Raw genomic sequence first — 17,528 nt, forward strand, 5'->3', positions numbered from 1 at the left:
GAAAGAGTCAAATCTGACAGACAAACATAAAAGTTAAAGTTGTTTCAATGAGCAACATAAATATTGATGTGATGTCCAAGGGCCTGCTGGTCGTCCAACATACGAGGCTGAAAACGAAAGGCGATTTGTAACTGTGGCCCCCAGACTCTGGACTCCTTTGAGCCGGAGATCTGTGGACTCAGTGGTTTCATTCAACAAGCAGCTAAAATCTTTTTAAACTTGCTTTTGGTTCATTTCTGTTTTTCTGTGAAGCACTTTGTGATTTTTGTCTTGAAAGATGCTATATAAATAAAACTTTACTGACTTTACTTAAGTAAAACACAGAGTTGAGATTGATCTAAAAACGTCTGTAATCCAGATGATTCCAAACAAAGTGTAAAATAAGAGCAACATTTCATTGAAGCTGTGGCTTCATTTATCACAGTGTCACAAAGAGTTTCCTGCTTCCAGCCTGTCAGCTCTCACAGTGTTATATTGCACATGTGCTGTGAGTAATAATGTCAATAATAATAATAGAAATGAATAAATAAAGAGATAAACAGCACCAACAGGAGCCTGCAGAGAGTTTCTGCTCTTGCAAAGACAAACATGTTTGTTCCAACAGAACATTCAGATCATAATTCAGATGTGAAAAGCTGTCAGACAGGACAGCTTATATAAACACAGTGTTTAGTTTGTGAGAGCAGGTAAAGGCAAAGAACCAGGAATGAACTGTGGGGACCTGATTGGACGCTTTGGATTTCCTGATCTCACAACCACGAGTGCTGCTGCTGCGCCCTGCTGGGGCCAGTTTCCCCCCAACTGTCCCCTTGAACCACCTGGAGGTGTGAGCGCTTAATGTTAGGCGTTAGTTATTAATGCTACTGATGTTCTTCTGTGTTTTGGGAACTAATTACTAAAGTGGGCTTAACTTTATCATTGACCTGCTGGCGTTCGGTTTATTTCCATATAGTCTAGTTTGATGCACGTTCATGTCACAAGCTTCAAAACGTTTGTCACACTGGGAGTGAACTATGACCCTAAAGCTAAATGCACCTTTCACTGAACATGAGCTCACTGCACAACAATGACTGCAGATCTACACACAGACACACACAGACACACACAGACACACACACAGGCTGTGTGTTGAGGTGAATAACAGACTTTTAATTTGCTTCTTAGGAATAAAAATGCTTCCCAAATATTTCATATGAATAAAAATGTAGAAACATCTGGAGCACAGATGTGTAAAGATGCTGTGATATTCAATCAGAGTCAAAATGAGGAAAGAGGAACAGACGGTTTCCAGATCAGCACACATGACCCTGCAGCAGAGTTCACTATAGTGCACGGTGGTTGTAGATGGACTGGAGTAAGAGCACATCTGAGATGGAAACAAGGAGCACAGGCTGTATGTAGCAGATGGATGAAGCCTCCAGTCACTCACACAGTCCCATCTTAAAGCCTCCAGCCTGGTGTTTAGAAACTGGCGAGAGGGAAGCGAGGGGACGCTGACGCAGCAGTAACGTGTGGCTACAGCATGAACATTGTTGTGTTGGAGACCAGAAACCCATCCATCTCTCAGCAGAGTGGGCTTGTTTATTTAGAGGTGCAGTTACTGCAACGCTAAGGAAACACTGCCTCCGTCTTTCACACAAAGCCTGGAGTTCCCTGCGTGAGAGCAGGCATGGATAGACCTGACTGTTGGGAACATATCCACCGACTTCTGAGCGCTGAAGTGTTGACCGGTCTGCAGGCTCAGGCAGCAGCTGACTGTTAGCCTGATGCTGCAGAGGAAGCTGTCAGCAGCTCCCACAGAGCCTGACTGACTGTGAGAGGACAGAGGGACTTCAAATCCAGCATCGCTTCAGCCTGTGAGGAACTATTCGCCGTGGTTATTTGTAGTACGATGAATCGTGTCTGCAGATCAAAGCGTGACTGTGAGATAATCACAGGAAGTGGCTGAGATACAGTATGGTGGCATTAAGTGCAGATTCCTTCAGAGCGCCATGCTTAAGCTGGACAATGTCAAATCCAATTTTTCCAGAAGGAATTCAGGAGAAATTTCTGTCCTTTAAAAAGATTTAATTTGCTGCAGCAGTTGAAATGACAAGTTCACAGCACTGGAGCGCAAGTGTGACACACAGTCTGCCTCACACCAAGGATGACCCTCATGGGCCGTACAGCTCATGTGACAGTAACAAAGATCATTATGGCCGTCTTCTACCCAGAACCACACAGTCTGCTGTGACTCCTCCCCGTTCAGTCTGACCTCGCCTGGTTTCTGCTCCTTCTTCTGTGAGAGACAGGAAAGAAAAGCATCTCCCTCCATGGCCTCCATTAGATCCACAGTGTAGTTCAGGATATGTTGTTGGGACGTCCTGACCCAGAGACTATTCTCACCATTATTATGTGTCTGTGTGAGCATTGCTGCAAACCCTCTCCACTCGACGTCATCCTGCAACATTTCAAATCCAGACAGTAACGCTGGACGAAGCTTTAAAGCCTCAAACACAGAGCACCAACTCGTCTATGAGCACATCTGCATTGTGTAGAAATACAATAATGAAATAGCTGCATTTAAATCTTTGATAAACAATTGAATCATTTTTCAATCCTAACAACAAAACTGCTCCATCACTTTTATTCACACTGAGATCAAATCAAAAGAAGACCGGCCTGACTGCTTTGGGAATATTTCTAAATGCCTCCATCTGCTCCTCTGTGCTGTGTTCAAAGACAAGCAGCCAGCTGGGAAATCCCGCTCACGCCCCAGCCCTCGCTCATAAATACAAGCTGCAGCTGCAGAAGTGTGAGCAGCACATGGACAGCTTCACAGAAAGAAGATTCAAAGTGAAAATATTTGACTTATTTCTTTTTTCATTGGTTGAGCAGTTGACAGTTGCTGCTTTAAGAGCTCAATCCTACGAGGATAAAACAGGTCACTTTGGCTGCAGTGATGCTATTTTCATGTGTCTTTACAACGCGAGTGATGGCTGTGGCGTGGTGGGAGGGAGCATCTTTTAAATGCAGTCATTACATATTCCTCTGCTCTGAATGAATCCCAGGAGCTCTGGCTGCTCCGTACCCAGCAGGGCGGGGCCTGTGTCGTACCCAGCAGGGCGGGGCCTGTGTCGTACCCAGCAGGGCGGGGCCTGTGTCAGAGGGAATGGCAGGAACGTCACTATCACGTCTGCACTCTGTGTCTTTGTGCTGCTGCTCGTCTCCTACCACCCTGCAGTTCAAAGGGTTTCTGCATGGTGCCACCTCCTTTCTGTTTACATGAGGTCGTCCATCAGCCCTTCCCCACCAGCGCTGAGCTGTATGTGTGCAGCTTCTTTTCTAAGGCGAGCAGTGCAACAATACTTCAGAATCAGCAGAGTACCATGTCCACAAACACGAGCCTGCAGGTGTGTCTGCACTCACAGCTAAATACACATAAAAGCATTTTACTGGTGGACATCACTGAAGGTTTCCTTCATGAATATAAAGAAATACTTAAAAAATAACAAACATTGAATAGAAGTGATTTGATTTCATGAGGTTTTATTTAATAAGCTGTTTTCTTTTGGAAACGAGGACCAAACAGATTTATGGAGCAGGAAGTCCAATAACGTCGGTGCTGCTCACAAGTTTTCCAGCTCACTGCATCTTCGCTTATTTCCTTATCTCTGACCTTTGACCTCAGCTTTGTCCCTGATTTCTTCTCTTTTTTGAAACAGTTTTTAGGAGGCAGTGAATTCTTTGAAGCTGATGTTTGGTGCGCCCTCACCAGCCCAGAGAGATAAGAGGAGCCGAGACTCTGTGATAAGATTCAGCGATTAAACCAAAACTTCTTTTCTTTGTTTGTTCGCTGATGTTGAGTCTGAGAAATGCCGACTCCCTGAATACTTCTGTGGTCACATGACCATCGAGGTCTGTTTCAGAAGGACACAGTGGAAACATGTGGGAGTGGGGGTCACAGAGAGATCTGGAGGGGATCTGATGGGAGCATCAGTTTGATGTTGCAGGTTTATCTTCAGTATGTTTCACCTGAGCTCATATTTGAACATCTCACACTGTGAACCTTCAGCTGATAGCACAGTTTGTGTGACGGTCACGGCTCCTTGCTGTCAAGCACACTGCTGCACAAACACGTGGTCAGTGCTAATCACTGTTTTCTGGTGCCTTGTTTTTCAGGCTGTCATACTAAAGAAGACGTCCTGATCACTGGGGGTAAGTCTGATAACCGACTTTCATGGCTGACTGAGAGACACGGCTCCCATCACCCCTCTGTCTGCGTCTGTCTCAGCAGAAACACCATTTAACCCCAAACCTGGAGTTAATCAGCGCTCGGTTCTGTTTGTCTGAATTCTTTGACATTTTTGAGATTTTTTTTAACCTCCACCTTCCTGTATTCACTGGACCCTCATCGCTTCTTCCCTTCATGTTAACAAACTTCATTCTTCAGCTTTGTGTTTCACCAGCGGCTCCTCTGCAAACTCACAACACCGAGAAACTGAGACACAAACGTTTCCTGAGGCTAAAGCTGACGGACTGACAGCTTGCAAAACGAGTGACTCTCTTTATCACTGCTGCCAGGTGGGTGGGAGCCTGTGTGATGGGGGACGTTTCAGATGCAGCGGAGCATTTTAAAGTGAAAGGTTTAGAGGTTTATCTTGGAAGCTTCATGGGAGTCCAAATAGCATTTATAAGGTTCCTGTTTCTGTTTTCTGATGTCCAGCGCAGCCAACATTCCACAGAATGTGGTTCATTCATGGAAACACGCTGATGCTGCACAACAGGCTGCTCACTTTTGATCAATCTCCATCAAAGGTGTGCACATGATTTTCTTTTATGTTTGTGTGTTTTCACAGTGACCTCATCTTCATGTGTCCGTTTTTATCTGGATAGCTGCAGCTGATTTTCTGAAAACCATAAACATCTTAATGTCTCCTGTTTGAGAAAACACACAAACAGAATGTTTGTTTAAAAGACAAAAAAGATGTGTAGTGGTAAGACTACACATCCTTGGAGCGGGAGTCGCAAGTTCGATTCCCATCCAGTATCCAGTAAGGGTCCTGGCTAGACCCTTCATGCTACAAACAAAAGGCCCTGGAATGGCTCGGCTACGTCTGCAGCCTGTCCACAACACGGACATAAAACATTTCACTGCATGTTGTACTCTGTGTGATCCTGTATGTGACAGGTAATAAAGCTGGATTGTTGTTGTGTTAAAAACACTCTGTGGATATGATGCTTTGTCGTCCTAAACAAGGCATGAGTGTGTGCGATATATATCAGATTTATGATTTTTTAAATGTCTCCTCTCTGTAAGAAAGATTTTTGTATAAGTGATGAAACAAATGAAAAATAAAAGTTGTCAAAATATTTTCCCAATTTCTTTCTGTCACTCCTGTTTTGTTTTGTTTTTACTATGAGACTTCTTTTTCAGCTCAAAGAAGAGAACAGCCAATCAGAGTCTGCATGTGTCCCAACCATCCAATCACAGTGTGTGGGCCTGCATGCCTGTGATTGTAGCTGCCATCACCTATGTGTGAATGGGTGGATGACTGAATGTAGTGTAAAGTGCTTTGGGGTCCATAGGGACTAACTAAAGCGCTATACAAATACAGGCCATTTACCAATAAAAGAATATTTAACATTAATTGTACCAATGTTGTTGTGTACTAAGCACAGATTAGTTTAAAAAGTTTTAATGGTGTATTAAATGTATCAAATGGTGTATTAGGTTGTAATTGCACAGAAATGTACGTTTAAGAAGTATATTTAATGACAGTGAAAAGAAGTGCTTAGAAATAGTAATATAAACAGAACTTTCAATTTTTCTATTAATGGAAAATATAATTTAATGATACAGAAAATATCCTGTGAAGGTGAGAATGTTCTGTTTTATCATTTACAGAAAAGTCCGTCAACTTAAAAAAAACGAAAATGTACCAGCAGAAAATTACCAGGACATTTTCTGTTTTTCTGTGGAATTTTTTTCACAGTGTACATTGGAGAGACCAAACAGCCACTTCATGAACCCACAGCATAGAAGAGCCACCTCCACAGGACAAGACTCGGCTGTCCGTCTGCATCTAAAGGTCAAAGGTCACTCTTTCAAGCATGCCAATGTTCTAATTTTAGACAGAGAAGACAGATGGTTTGAAAGAGGAGTGAAAGAAGCATCTATGTTCACTGTGAACGGCCATCTTTGAACAGAGGCGGGGCTTATGACACCAACTGTCTGCCACCTACAATGCAGTCTGTGATCTTTCCCAGACGCCTCAACACCCACTCACAATCAGGTGACCTCAGCAGGTCACATGTTAGGGTGAGGCAAGTCACACCTGTGATGGTATGACCCACGCCATGTTTCACATGTTGGTTATGTGATGAGTCACATGATCAGTAGTCTGTCAATAACCCTCAGCACCACCTCCAAGGTGATAGCCCCTCTAGGAGTCACACACCTGAGACTCTCCAGGTATCACATGAGAGCAGAAACATCTTCCAAGAACCAACAAAGATCCTTCTTTGAGGTTTTACTGCGCTGTCACCATCTTGAAGTCCAGGCTGGTGGAGCTTCTCTGGTTTTCCCAGCTGGAAATCTGACTTCTGACACTGAAATCTGATATTGAGGCTGTGGACAGCTACAGGTACCTTGGTGTTCATCTGAACAACAAACTGGACTGGACTCATAATTCAGACGCCCTCTACAGGAAAGGGCAGAGCAGGCTGTACCTGCTGCAGAGACTCAGGTCTTTTGGAGTGAAGGGTCCACTCCTGAAGACCTTCTATGACTCTGTGGTGGCCTCAGCTATCTTTAACAGTGTGGTCTGCTGGGGTGGCAGCATCTCTGCTGGGACAGGAAGAGACTGAACAGGCTGATCCGAAGGGCCAGCTCTGTTCTAGGATGCCCTCTGGACCCAGTGGAGGTGGTGAGTGACAGGACAATGGTGGCTAAGCTGTCATCCCTGTTGGACAACATCTCCCACCCCATGCAGGAGACTCTGACAGCACTGAGCAGCTCCTTCAGTGGCTGCAGCACCCACGGTGTGGGACGGAGAGATTTCACAGGTCTTTCCTCCCCACTGCTGTCAGACTCCACAACAAAGACTTTAACTGATCAAACACACACATTCACACATGTGCAATAAGACTAAGTGCCATACTCTCTCTCTCTCTGGCATCGTTGTATTATACTCATATTGTATATAGCACACAGTGTTGGGGAGTAACGGAATACATGTACCGCCGTTACGTATTTAAAATACAAAATATGAGTAACTGTATTCCGTTACAGTTACCGTTTAAAAATGTGGTATTTAGAATACAGTTACTTTGTTGAAATAAATGGATTACACTGCGGTACTTTCCTGTTTCATTTTGTCGCGGGTCAGGACTGTTTGGGTTTTGTTTGACAGCTACGTTCTGCTGTTCCAGGCGGCAGCGTTACAGTTGCCATGGTTACAGGGCGACGCTCTCACTCTCTCTCTCTCTGCGACTGTGTGTTTCCTGGGTGAGAGAGCGCCTTTTCGTTGTTGTTGTTGTTGTTGTGCTAAGCTAACAGGCAGAATGCTACAAGCATAGCTCTAAAGAATGTAGCCTCATGGGCAGTGTAGTCCGTGCTGCAGGGAGAATGGACTGCCATACACGTTATGGTTCTGTGAGCGCGAGGAGGGAGAAAAAGGGGAGTGGAAAGGTACGAGTTGTCATCGAGGAAAAACGGGAGCTGGAAGCATGTAAATATAATAATAACCACTGCAGCCAAGAAGAGTGCCTGACGAGCCCAGTTGTAAGTAAGCTATTAAGACTCGACTGTACACCGTGTTCGTGTTTTCCTCCGAAAACAATAAGTTCCGTTGGAGCAGTCTTTCAACGCCTCTCTCTGTCTGTCGCAAGAAAACTTGACCCACACAACAAAGTAGAGCTATTTTTCGGCTACGAGCCGACAGGGACCCCGCCGTATTAGTCAGAGGTCCCTTTACTACAGTTCGGAGTCGCGGACCTTCAGTAATAGTAATAAATCACACAGCAATAGTACATTCACGTTGTTGTAAAAAGCATGATAATATATTAAGTAATCCAAAGTATTCAGAATACGTTACTGTCATTGAGTAACGTAACGGAATACGTTACAGAATACATTTTGGGGCATGTATTCTGTATTCTGTAATGGAATACATTTTAAAAGTAACCTTCCCAACACTGATAGCATTTGTATTCTATTTTATTCGATTGTATATAGTATTTTATTTTATTCTGTTCTATTGTGTACAGTATCTTATGGATATATTATTCCAGTGTTTTTTCTTTAATTTTTCTATGTAACTTTGCACTGTCCACTGCTGTAACAAAACAAATTTCCCATGCGTGGAACAAATAAAGGTTATCTTATCTTATTATCTTATCTTATTATCTTATCTTCCCATTTAAGCTGGAATGAAGCATGTGTGCTGCTGGTTCAATGACTGCTCACAGGCTCTGATACACAAACACAGGATCTACCACTAATCACATCACACTCATAAAAAGCATATGACTACAATTTCATAGTTTTTATTATGTTTTTTTACTGATTAAAAAATAAAAGTAAAATAAACAAAAATCACAAAACAGATTCCCACTGATATCAACTCTGCCATTGTTACTACTTAAATGTTTATCATAGTAAATTGTGATGGATTCAACATAGACAATTAAAAAGTCACATTTTCCTTCTTTTCTCATCAGTACATGAGCATTTATATCAGGTTATGTCAGATCCCGAATTAATAAAAGTTATGATTTAAGTGAAAGTTAATGAAAGGTGATGATATTACTCTTAATTTATTGAGGCTCTTCCATAACTCAGATTATGTTATTAATCTGTTGCAGATCTTATTACTGCCTCATGAATCAGATTTTAACAGGATGTGTTCAGTTTAACTCTCTCACCACTATAAAGGCTGAAGCTTTAAATCACAATATAATAATGTTTTATTTTTATAAAACATATTTTAAATAGAAACGCTTTTATGATTTCACCATAACAAAGTTCACTTCCTGCATGAAGGTGATCACAGCTCCATGAACTATTCCCACAAACATCACTGAGCCTCAGACTTTCTTTAACAGGCCTGTCAGACCACAATGATCCAGCTGTTTGTGTTCATGTGCCACATTTATACGTTTTATTTCAAATCTACTTCACATTTTATTATCTGATATCTGCGACACACGGAGACTTCCTGTTAAACAGAAAGTAACCTTTGTGCGTGGGCGTGTTTGGAGCTGCAGGTGTGTCCAGCTGTGGGTTCGTTGGGTCAGCAGAGGATTTAACGGGACTTTGTGTCGGTTTGTTTTTAAAGGAGGATGAAGACGCTGGTGGTGTTCCTGCTCCTCATGAACGGTAAGAAAGTCTCTGTTTGACCTGCAGCAGCTCCGCAGACAGTCCTCTGTTAGCGGAAGTGCTACACTCAGGTGCAGCTCGCCTCTCTGACGTCATGGAAATTCACACCGTGTTGGAAATACAGATTTAATGATGAGGCTTTAATAGTAAAAGTATGAGGGAAGGTTAGAAACAGACCAGACTAACAGACTGTGGATTTTGTAGCCACAGATTGTTATGGCAGAGCTAGCTAACCATGCTAAAGTAGCCTCGTGTCTGCGCTGTTTCCGGTCTGAGCCGAGCTCATTCAGCCCTCTGAGCTCCGTTTCTCCGCAGTAAACACAGCACAGGTGCACCTGATCAACGGTGACAACAAACCGGAAATAAACACGGTGATATTTGGAAATGTAAATCTGTCTGTAAGCTCCAGCTGAACAGAAATGTCAAATACAACTTAGTAAACCAGGTGAACAATTAAATAAAAACACTTAAAGGCATAAATATGAAAGAAAGCAAATAATAATAATCAGGAATGTCTGTGAAGGTTCTCAGTCATCCTAGTCTAAGGAGCTTGGAAAGAAAAACTCTGGACGTCTTTAAGTTTACTTGAAGACGTTTCACCTCTCATCCGAGAAGCTTTTTCAGTTGTTATGATGATGATAATAATAATAATAATAATAATAATAATAATAAATGTAATTTTTAAAGTTACCATTATATTCAAGGAATTAAAAAAGACAAATGTGGTAGAAACAGTGTTCTGCTGTTTGAGTCCCAGCTTCATTTGAGTTTAAAAAATGTATTCTCAACAATTATTTACACACGGATCACTATATGTATGATCTATTTAGCCTTTGGTGCATTAGGGAATTCTAAATAATCAAGTTACTCTTTACTCTCATGAGTATCTGTGAACAATACACAAGAACAAAGTGATGCAGGATTTAGACATTTATACCACAGCTGCATCTACTGGGAGGCTGAGGGGAGCACTGGTGGCTGTCAGTATTTTTCAAAATATAATAATGTTTTTGTGTTTGTCTGCTTTTCCAAAAGAAATACAAAATGATGCTGATTAATAGTTCTGATTATATCCAAAGAATGAGCTGGATCAATGAGTCTGAAAGATCTTCCAGTTGATTAAATTTCTGTTTTCCATCCATGGAGATCAGGACCCTGGGTATTTAACTTCATGTCTCACTGGTGGACCTTCAGTCCACCTGTCCAGGGCTGGGTGCTCGGGTGTGTACTGAGTCACTCCCGGCATGTGCTTGGTGTGGCCTGCTGGCTCGTTGCCGAGGCCCCCTGGGCCTTCTGCACTGTGTCTGCTGGCTGACCCCCGTCCAGGTATCTGCTTTGGTCTTTTCTGAGTAGGTAGTGCGATTCCCCCTGCAGTGAGCCTCTTTGGGCTCTCGTACTCTGGGGGTATCTAGATGTCTGGGGCCTGCATCTCCTCCATGCCTGCTTCATCTCCTACAGGGGGAGGGGGGGGGGGGGGGGCTATGGCTCCACATACCTACTATTAGACAGTTACGGTGTGTTCACACCGAACGCGATAGAGGCGGCCAGAGCGTCAGGTTTACATGTAAAGTCAATGGAAAGGCGCGCTGACCCGCGATTGCGGCCCCCGCGAAAATTCGGAAGCGTTTTGGCGTCGCGAAAACGCAAAAACGCCAGAAACGCGCGTGAGTGTAGCGCGTTTCAGGCGTTTGACTCGCGAAAAAATCAACGCGCGTGAGTTAATGTGTTGCATTTTGTGCATACGCGCGTTTCGCGTCCCCCGCTCGAGTTGGAAAAATCTGAACTCCAGCGTAAAATCGCGCCGCGACAACCAATCAGGAGCCTGGTGACGTGGCTGTTACCTAGTTCAAAGGGGCAGATCCAGCCAAAGCCATTCATTCTGCAGTCAAAATGGAGGAGAAACTAATCAGTTCTGTGGCAAATCACCCAGAATTATATGATGCTACCTATTATTTCTACCGAGACAGGAATAAAAAGGACCTAGCTTGGAGACAAATCAGTGAGGAGATCGGGCAACCTGGTAAGTTGCTTTCTGCTTTTGCTTTTTGCTGCTCTGCTCTCCACAGTAAATAAAGAAGGGAGACTCTCTCTTCAAGCGCTAGCTCGACAGCTGCCATCTTTCAAAGATACCGGTCTAGCACAACTTCCTCCCACATCCCTCCCACATCCCTCCCACATTTCCGGTTAACGCGCGTGAAAATATGATATTTTGGGGCGCGGGCGATTTTTCTTGGACACGCGTAGAGGTCGCGAATGTGCAGGCGTCAAGTTAGGGGCGTTTTGGCGTTTTTTCACGCGCCCATCGCGTTCGGTGTGAACACACGGTTACATGGTGAAACCTTCTGAACACGAGCGCACACACACAGGTGCACACACATACTCACAGACACACTATCTTGGTTGGCTGCTGCCTCTAAACATATCATGTAGTCCTGTGTGCTGCTCAGTAACATTTAATGTTATCATTTACTGGTACTTGTACATATCTTGGTTGTTGCCACGGTTTCTCTGTTGTTGTTTTGTGTGTGTGTTTTACACAGGTTTGGAGCAGATCCTCAGTGTTTTCTCTCTCCCTCTCCTTCTGTAAACTTCCTCACCAATTTCTTTCTTTTTCTTTTCTTCAAACGCTCTTCTCTGTTCTGATAGTAATAACTCAAAATAAAAAATTTGAATAAATTTCTAATAAAATATGACTGCCATTATAGCAAAAGCAGTAATGATGCACTTGGGAAAATAATTCTGTTGGGCATTTTTTTGGCCTTCAGACAATAATTCTCATTCTCGTCCTGTCCTGCTACACTGCCGGACGGGACAGGCAAAAAAATAATAATAATAATAATCAGGACTGTCAGTGTTAACACATTAAAATGGGCAAATTCACATTAACAAGTTAACACAGATCAATCCGTATAAGGAGTTACTCAGCGTTAACGCATTTAAGCCACAGTAACACGTTAATGCCATCATCACGACTAACGCAATTAACAATTAATCCATCTGGAGTGCAGACTGACTCAAAATCCCTGAAATGTCTCTGGTTCAAGGTTCAAGGTTCTTTATTTGTCACATGCATAGTTATACAAGTATAACACACAGTGAAATGTAGCCTGACACGCTCCTCGACATGTGCAAAAATTGGGGGGGGGGTGTAGAGGAAGAACATTATATATATATATATATAGCTGAATCCTGCTGAGCTCACAGAGTCAGACTCACCTGTGCAGCTTGGACAGGTAAACACATCAGGACATGAGGCGAGTTGGCAAAGTACAGACATTCAATACTTAAGTAGAACTACAAATACTACTAAATCAAATTCAAATTCAAATTTTATTTGTCACGTACACAGTCATACACAGTACAATATGTAGTGAAATGCTTGGACAACTGCTCGTGACCTAGAGAAAACAAAAAAGGAAAAGGCTATGAATAAGATAGGAAATAAATATGAAAAATTAAAAAGGGTAAATTTAATTAGGAAGGAATAAAATATAAATTAAGGTTAAAAATGAAATAACTGTACAACACAAATTAGAATGAAGGGTAAATTTAACTGGGAAAGAATAAGATAAAATATATAAATTAAAGTTGAAAATAAAATAACTGTACAACAAAATACACAATATAGAACTATATAAGAATGTATGAAGAAATATAAATAAATATATACACAATAACAGCAGCATATACACAATAACAGCAGCGTGATTTAAGTAATGAAGTGAAAACAATGTCCAGAATGTCCAGTGTGTGTAAGAACCATATGTGTGGGTCAGTACTGTGTGGTGGTGTGATTGAGAGACCGTATCGCCTGCGGGAAGAAGCTCCTCCTCAGTCTCTCTGTGTTGGTCTTCAGGGAGCGGAATCGCTTTCCTGACCTCAACAGAGAGAACAGTCCGTTGTTGGGATGGCTGAGGTCCTTCAAGATCTTCCTGGCCTTGGTCCAGCACCGCCTGCTGTAGATTGAGTGCAGGTCAGGGAGCTCGGAACGGATGGTGCGCTCAGCTGACCGCACAACCCTCTGTAGAGCTCGTCTGTCCTGCATGGTGCTGTTCCCGAACCAGGTTAAGATGTTTCCCGTCAGGATGCTCTCTATGGTGCACGAGTAAAAGTTCCTGAGCACCTTGGAGGGCAGTTGGAAGTCTCTCAAGCGTCTGAGGTGGTAGAGACGCTGACGGGCCTTTTTCACCACGGTGTTGATGTGACAGGACCATGACAGGTCCTGCGTGATGTGAACTCCGAGGTATTTGAAGCTGTCCACTCTCTCCACTGGGCACTCGTTGATGACGAGGGTCTGGTAGTTCCTCTCCTGCTTAGTGCTGAAGTCCACTATCAGCTCCTTTGTCTTACTGACGTTTAGAAGAAGGTTGTTCCTCTGGCACCAGTTCTCCAGATTCCTAATCTCCTTCAGGTAGGCCGTCTCGTTGTTATCAGAGATCAGGCCCACCACGACGGTGTCGTCAGCAAACTTGATGATGGTGGTGGAGCTGGTAGTGGCCACACAGTCATATGTGTACAAAGAGTACAGCAGGGGGCTCAGAACACACCCCTGGGGGGCTCCAGTGCTGAGAGTGGTGGAGGCTGAGACATGTCCGCCCATCCTTACTGCCTGTGGTCTGCCAGTTAGGAAGTTGGAGATCCACAGACACATAGATGAGCTGAGTCCCAGATGCTCCAGCTTGGTGGTGAGTGTGGAGGGAATTATGGTGTTAAATGCAGAGCTGTAGTCTATGAAGAGCATTTTAACATAATTCCCCCTTCTAGTGTCCAAGTGAGTGAGTGATGTGTGGAGGAGATGAGAGATGGCATCGTCTGTGGAACGATTTGGACGGTAAGCGAACTGTAGTGGGTCCAGTGTGTCTGGTAGTGAAGAAATGATGAAGTCTCTGACCAGGCGTTCAAAGCACTTCATCACTACTGAGGTGAGGGCTACAGGGCGATAGTCATTGAGAGAAGCAGGGTGGGGTTTCTTCGGGACAGGAACAATGATGGACTCTTTGAAGCATGTGGGGATCACCGACTGAGATAAAGAGATGTTGAATATCTCAGTGAACACAGGAGCTAGCTGGTATGCGCAGTCTCTTAGGATACGACCTGGGATGCCGTCTGGTCCTGCTGCTTTCCTGGTGTTCACTCTCTTGAAGGCTCTCCTTACTTCATGCTCGGAGATGACGAGCACGTTTCCGGTGCTGGCAGTATCTTCCTGTCTGCAGCCGTTAGCGCCGCTAACACTAGCATCGTTGGAGTCCTTAGCTGCAACCTCGAAGCGAGCATAGAAAGTGTTCAGCTCGTCTGCCAGAGTCACGGCCGCGTTCGTCATACCGGTTGTTGGTGCTTTATAGTCCGTTATTGTCCTTAGTCCCCGCCACAGGCTCCTAGAGTCACTCTGTTGGAGTTGTGACTCTAGTTTCCTCCCGTAGCGCTGCTTCGCCTCTTTCACCGCCCTCCGCACGTTATATGACGCGGCTTTCTACGGGTCCATGTCCCCCGTCGTGAGTCCCATGTGTTAGGCAGCGGTGCGGGATCTCAGAGCGTCGCGGATGGTTTTATCCACCCACGGCTTCTGGTTGGGAAACGTTGTGATAGTCTTTGTCTCCACGGTATCATCCGCTAGTTTCCCGATGAATCCCACAACCGCTTCCGTAAACACGTTGACATCATCATCAGAGCTGTTTCTGAACATGCCCCAGTCTGCGTCATCGAGTGCGTCCTGTAACGCGGCCTGTACTATTAAAAATACTCCAGTAAAAGTAAAAAGTAGAGGCTCTGAAATGTACTTGAAGTAAAAGTAAAAAGTAGCTCTTTGAAGGATGTTTGTAAAATATATTTATACTGGGGACACAGGTCTGGTCTAAGTCTTCTGTCAGGGAGACTGCAGCAGTCCAGGAGTTTGTTAATTGTCTTTAAGTCCCACAAAAGATTTGTTTACATGAAAATATTTGTGAGGCTTAATCTGAGTTCGGTGCAGCCAAACTTGAACTTCTTGTTTTATAGTAAACAGCACGTGTGACTATAAACATGGTTTTCTGGAAACAGAAATGGGCAATTTTATAATTAGCAGAGTCATAGATAACTAGGAAAACAATCACAACACATCATCTACTCAACACAAGCAACATCTCACAATGTCCACAAGGGGTCACTGCAGACCCAGAATTGGCTAAATAGCGCATGTCTTACAAGATGCTAATAGTGAGGCATAAATATGGCAAGCTAGCAACAGCTAAAGGAAACCATAGAAAAGTCCTTTATTCCTCATCCCGCTGATTGCGGTCATTGCAGGAGATTACAGCCAGATTATAATCAGCATCATGTTAACACTAGCATCCCCAGGCTTCTACCTTTCTACCTATAAAACCCGAGAGCAGCCAAATGGCTGGTAGGCTTTTAGCTAAGCTTTAGCTTCAGCCAAGTGGAAGCTAAATTGGCTAGTCATTCATATGTATATTAGGTTGTTACCTGGGAATTCTGGAGGGAGGGGAGTGGGGGTGTGTGATTGAGGGCGTGGGGGAGCTGCTAAAAGCTGTGCACTTCCTTTTGTGTTTCATCTTGATGCATTCTCAATCATCCAGGGAAATAAATCTCCAAAAGTCACCAACTTGGAGTGTTTCAGTTTGCCATCTTAGGGAGAAATCAACACACATGGGTGTATGTCCTTTGTTGCTGAGATTTATTGATAAAAACAGTACAAAAAAACCAACCATTTGTACACATATTTACAAATAATAATAAAAAGTGAGTGAGTACAATTCAACATTTTCAGCAATCACTCACAATCCTGGCACTGCCATGGTATCTGTTGCAATAAATGCCATTAGTTCAGGGAGGTCCATGAACCAATGAACATGCTCCGTTTGCTGTGCATGTTGAATAGTCCATTCTTGAATGTTATTTGTGGCACCAATCAGAGGCACCAATCAGAGCACTGGTACTATTGTACCAAGGGTATATATATGATACAATCTCACTGCACTTAGCCTAATCCTTCATTGCCCTGAAGAATCCTCTGGTGTACGGACCTCCTCTCCAAGGAAAGAAAATGCAGAGAAGACTCACCACTCAGCAGGCCTTGGAAATGATCCTGACGGAAGTCGACCCTTGTGACTCGGATGGAGAAGACCTAGCAGTTCAGCCGGATTCGGACTCAGAGCTGTCTGATCAGTCTTCCGGTTAGTTTCATTTCATGTTATTTCCTTTTTCATTTCAAACAAGTAAGTGGATGTAGTTAGTAAGTAAGATATTTCAGACATTATTCTGATACAGAGGAGGAGATACTGGAATTATAATTAGTATCTATGCATGCATTTGTGATTTTGTTTGACCTTCCCATTTTGCTCACAATTTGAATTTGTTCACACTGCAGATGAGGAGACTGCTTCTCCACCGAAAAAGAGAGCTTGTTTGGGGACTGAGACAGCGAAAGATGGCAACGGCTAAGGCCAGGAGAAGTATCTAGGAGTCGCCTTCAGAGCTTCCTGTGTTTCATCACTCTTGACATGCTTCGTAGCATTCAAGAATGGACTATTCAACATGCACAGCAAACGGAGCATGTTCATTGGTTCATGGACCTCCCTGAACTAATGGCATTTATTGCAATTGTGATCTTGCGGGGGGTTTACAGGGTTCCATCTGTAAATGACTGCTGGTCAGCAAACCTGGGAAACCCACAGATAATTGGAACTATGGCACGAAACCGCTTCCAAGACATCATGCAACACCTACGCTTTGATGACAAGTCCACCCGCTGTGATCGAGCAAAGACTGACAAGTTCGCTGCAATTTCCAGTGTGTGGGGATCATTTGTCACCAACTGCATCACGTGCTACAACCCTGGTCTACATATCACCGTTGATGAACAGCTTTTCCCATCAAAGACTCGGTGCTGTTTCCTGCAGTATATTGCAAGTAAACCTGACAAGTTTGGGATCAAGTTTTGGGTGACTTGCGACCTAAAATCCAAGTACATTTGCAATGTCTTCCCATATCTGTCATGGTCGGCTGTGTGGCAGGCAGGCAGGAGTGGTGGACCCAAAATGCAGGATTCTCAGGACACGAGGTTTAAACAGAAAATGCAGCTTTATTGCTGGAGCAGAACATCAAGATAAAATAAAACTCACAAAAGCAAACAAAACTCTAAACAGAGATGCAGGAGGACTGGAAATCCTAA

The sequence above is a fragment of the Simochromis diagramma genome, unplaced genomic scaffold, assembly GCF_900408965.1.
Source record: "Simochromis diagramma unplaced genomic scaffold, fSimDia1.1 OVJJ01000057.1, whole genome shotgun sequence".
Lineage (NCBI taxonomy): Eukaryota > Metazoa > Chordata > Actinopteri > Cichliformes > Cichlidae > Simochromis > Simochromis diagramma.